The 5,000-nt window shown below is 42.4% G+C and overlaps 1 protein-coding gene across 1 annotated transcript in view; it reads left to right on the plus strand.

Annotated features, from left to right (window-relative positions):
* Positions 1-5,000, plus strand: part of LOC121546369 (multiple epidermal growth factor-like domains protein 11) — a 245,795-nt gene that overhangs the window by 45,316 nt on the left and 195,479 nt on the right. Inside the window, exon 2 of the mRNA XM_045225292.1 lies at positions 395-511. The gene's annotated coding sequence lies outside the window, so the exon portion shown is untranslated. The remainder of the gene's footprint in view (positions 1-394; positions 512-5,000) is intronic.

The raw sequence follows: 5,000 nt of genomic DNA on the forward strand, positions 1-5,000 counted from the left end.
TGAATGCCACTGGTGACAGTCCAGAGTGAATACTGCTGAATACCACTGGTGACAGTACAGAGTGAATACTGCTGAATACCACTGGTGACAGTACAGAGTGAATACTGCTGAATACCACTGGTGACAGTACAGAGTGAATACTGCTGAATACCACTGGTATACTCTGTTGCTGATGTGTGTTGGGGTCCCTGCAGTCACTTACTTATGTTTGTACGGTTGTCACTGCTGTGTGTGTGGTGTGAGTGTGTGTGTGTGTGTGTGTGTGTGTGTGGTGTGAGTGTGTGTTTGCACATCGTTGTGTGTTCTGCCTACACATGCATGTCATTGTGCTGTACAGCAGGTGAGTGAGTGAGTGACTATGTGAACTCAATGAACCTCTCTCTGTTTTCCAAAGGCATTGGAGTTCAGTCTGTCCATCTGCATCCCTGCATCTTCCAGGGGATCGTTAAGGACTCATACCTCCTGTTCAACCCCATTCCAGTCACATAAACCTAAGCAGTCTCATCACAAGGTAAGCTTCCTGCTCAAATGACTGTTTTGAGTACATGTACATTGTGGTGTCTCTTTATGTAGTGTTGTGGTGTCTCTCTTTATGTAGTGTTGTAGTGTCTCTCTTTATGTAGTGTTGTGGTGTCTCTCTTTATGTAGTGTTGTAGTGTCTCTCTTTATGTAGTGTTGTGGTGTCTCTCTTTATGTAGTGTTGTGGTGTCTCTCTTTATGTAGTGTTGTGGTGTCTCTCTTTGTGTAGTGTTGTGGTGTCTCTCTTTATGTAGTGTTGTGGTGTCTCTCTTTGTGTAGTGTTGTGGTGTCTCTCTTTATGTAGTGTTGTGGTGTCTCTCTTTATGTAGTGTTGTGTTGTCTCTTTTTATGTAGTGTTGTGGTGTCTCTCTTTATGTAGTGTTGTGGTGTCTCTCTTTATGTAGTGTTGTGGTGTCTCTCTTTATGTAGTGTTGTGGTGTCTCTCTTTATGTAGTGTTGCGGTGTCTCTCTTTATGTAGTGTTGCGGTGTCTCTCTTTATGTAGTGTTGCGGTGTCTCTCTTTATGTAGTGTTGCGGTGTCTCTCTTTATGTAGTGTTGTGGTGTCTCTCTTTATGTAGTGTTGTGGTGTCTCTCTTTATGTAGTGTTGTGGTGTCTCTCTTTATGTAGTGTTGTGGTGTCTCTCTTTATGTAGTGTTGTGGTGTCTCTCTTTATGTAGTGTTGTGGTGTCTCTCTTTATGTAGTGTTGTGGTGTCTCTCTTTATGTAGTGTTGTGGTGTCTCTCTTTATGTAGTGTTGTGGTGTCTCTCTTTATGTAGTGTTGTGGTGTCTCTCTTTATGTAGTGTTGTGGTGTCTCTCTTTATGTAGTGTTGTGGTGTCTCTCTTTATGTAGTGTTGTGGTGTCTCTCTTTATGTAGTGTTGTGGCGTCTCTCTTTATGTAGTGTTGTGGTGTCTCTCTTTATGTAGTGTTGTGGTGTCTCTCTTTATGTAGTGTTGTGGTGTCTCTCTTTATGTAGTGTTGTGGTGTCTCTCTTTATGTAGTGTTGTGGTGTCTCTCTTGTCGTGATGTGTGTTTTATTTTTAATCCCAGCCCCCATCCCCACAGGAGGCCTTTTGCCTCTTGGTAGGCCGTCATTGTAAATAACTGACTTGCCTAGTTAAATAAAGGTTCAATCAAAAAATATATATATCTGTCTTAGAATTTCCCCCTCAAGTCCTTGAACACACATTTTCTTTGAAATGTTTACCAGACCTGGTATATGTGTTCCTTATCCCAAGTGTATGTGAGTCAAAGTGTGTGTGTGTGTGTGCCCCGTGTGTGTGTGTGTGTGTGTGTTTGCATGTGTGTGTGTGTGTGTGTGTGTGTGTGCGTGCGTGTGGGTGTGTAAATGAGTGATGTTCAGGAAATGAACCTGAGTGTAACCCCTGGCTCTGTAAATTAACTGCTACTGAAGAGGAGTAAGAGGAACATTGATTTCCTCTCACACATCAATCAAACCACAAACCTGTTCTACTCAGGTCTGCCACCGTGGCTGAGTGTATAACCTATTCTACTCAGGTCTGCCACCATGGCTGAGTGTATAACCTGTTCTACTCAGGTCTATAACCTGTTCTACTCAGGTCCACCACCGTGGCTGAGTGTATAACCTGTTCTACTCAGGTCCGCCACCGTGGCTGAGTGTATAACCTGTTCTACTCAAGTCTGCCACCGTGGCTGAGTGTATAACCTGTTCTACTCAGGTCTGCCACCGTGGCTGAGTGTATAACCTGTTCTACTCAGGTCTGCCACCGTGGCTGAGTGTATAACCTGTTCTACTCAGGTCTGCCACCGTGGCTGAGTGTATAACCTGTTCTACTCAGGTCCGCCACCGTGGCTGAGTGTATAACCTGTTCTACTCAGGTCAGCCACCGTGGCTGAGTGTATACAGTGCCTTGCAAAAGTATTCATCCCCCTTGGCGTTTTTCCTATTTTGTTGCATTACAACCTGTAATTTAAATGGATCTTTATTTGGATTTCATGTAATGGACATACATAAAATAGTCCAAATTGGTGAAGTGAAATGAAAAAAATAACTTGTTTCAAAAGATTCTAAAAAATTTATAACGGAAAAGTGGTGTGTGCATATGTATCTTGTATTTGTATTTATTAAGGATCCCCATTAGTTCCTGCCAAGGCAGCAGTTACTCTTTCCTGGGTCCTGCAACATTAAGGCAGTTACCGTATATACAATTAAAAATATTACATGACATTATATTTCATAACACTTTACCCAATACATTTAGTGTGTTCCCTCAGGCCACTACTCCACTATCACATATTTACAATACAACATCCATGTGTATGTGTGTGTAGAGTGAGTGTCTACATGTATGTGTGTATGTACCTGTGTGTGTGTCTCTTCACAGTCCCTGCTGTTCCACAAGGTGTATTTTTACCTGTTTTTTCAAATCTGATTCTACTGCTTGCATCAGTTACCTGGGCCCCGTGTAGCTCAGTTGGTAGAGCATGGCGCTTGCAACGCCAGGGTTGTGGGTTCATTTCCCACGGGGGGCCAGTATGACAAATGTATGCACTCACTAACTGTAAGTAGCTCTGGATAAGAGCGTCTGCTAAATGACTAAAATGTAAATGTTACCTGATGTGGAATAGAGTTCCATGTAGTCATGGCTCTATGTAGTGCTGTGCGCCTCCCATAGTCTGTTCTGGACTTGGGGATTGTGAAGAGACCTCTGGTGGCATGTCTTGTGGGGTATGCATGGGTCCGAGCTGAGTGCCAGTGTTCCAAACAGATAGCTCGGTACATTCAGCTCGTCGACACCTCTCACAAAAACAAGTAGTGATGAAGTCAATCTCTCTTCCACTCTGAGCCAGGAGAGACTGTCGTTAATATTAGCTCTCCGTGTACTTTTAAGGGCCAGCCGTGCTGCCCTGTTCTAAGCCAACGGACATTTTCCTAAGTCCCTCTTTGTGGCACCTGACCACACGACTGAACAGTAGTCCAGGTGCGACAAAACTAGGGCCTGTAGGACCTGCCTTGTTGATAGTGCTGTTAAGAAGGCAGAGCAGCACTTAATTATGGACATACTTCTCACCCATCTTAGCAACTGTTGTATCAATATGCTTTGACCATGACCGTCTACAATCCAGGATTACTCCGAGCAGTTTAGTCACCTCAACTTGCTCAATTTCCACATGATTCATTACGAGATGTAGTTGAGGTTTAGGGTTTAGTGAATGATTTGACCCAAATACAATGCTTTTAGTTTTGGAAATATTCAGGACTAACTTATTCCTTACCACCCATTCAGAAACTAACTGCAACTCTTTGTTAAGTGTTGCAGTTATTTCAGTTGCTGTAGTAGCTGACGTGTATGGTGTTGAGTCATCCGCATACATAGACACACTGGCTTTCATTCCTCATCAATCCACGGGGATTTAACCGTTTTTACAGTCATTTTCTTAATGGGTGCATGCTTATTAGTAACTGGGATAAGCAATTTCATAAATGTGTCAAGTGCAGTATCTGTTTGCTCATCATTACACACCACGGACCAACATATATTCTTTACATCAACAACATAGGAATCACTACAAAACGTATTGTATGACCTCTTATACACAATATTAGGCCCAGCCTTTGGAACTTTGGTTGTCCTAGATACGGCTACTATATTATGATCACTACATCCAATGGATCTGGATACTGCTTTCAAACAAATCTCTGCAGCATTAATAAAGATATGATCAATACATGTTGATTATTTAGTTTCTGTACTGTTTGTAACTACCCTGGTAGGTTGACTGATAACCTGAACCAGGTTGCGGGCACTGGTTACAGTTTGAAGCTTTCTCTTGAGTGTGCAGCCTGATGACAGCCAGTCAATATTTAAATCACCCAGAAAGTATACCTCTCTATTGATATCACATACAGTGGGGGAAAAAAGTATTTAGTCAGCCACCAATTGTGCAAGTTCTCCCACTTAAAAAGATGAGAGAGGCCTGTAATATTCATCATAGGTACACGTCAACTATGACAGACAGATTGAGAAAAAAAAATCCAGAAAATCACATTGTAGGATTTTTAATGAATTTATTTGCAAATTATGGTGGAAAATAAGTATTTGGTCACTTACAAACAAGCAAGATTTCTGGCTCTCACAGACCTGTAACTTCTTCTTTAAGAGGCTCCTCTGTCCTCCACTCGTTACCTGTATTAATGGCACATGTTTGAACTTGTTATCAGTATAAAAGACACCTGTCCACAACCTCAAACAGTCACACTCCAAACTCCACTATGGCCAAGACCAAAGAGCTGTCAAAGGACACCAGAAACAAAATTGTAGACCTGCACCAGGCTGGGAAGACTGAATCTGCAATAGGTAAGCAGCTTGGTTTGAAGAAATCAACTGTGGGAGCAATTATTAGGAAATGGAAGACATACAAGACCACTGATAATCTCCCTCGATCTGGGGCTCCACGCAAGATCTCACCCCGTGGGGTCAAAATGATCACAAGAA

Source organism: Coregonus clupeaformis, chromosome 15, assembly GCF_020615455.1.
Source record: "Coregonus clupeaformis isolate EN_2021a chromosome 15, ASM2061545v1, whole genome shotgun sequence".
NCBI lineage: Eukaryota > Metazoa > Chordata > Actinopteri > Salmoniformes > Salmonidae > Coregonus > Coregonus clupeaformis.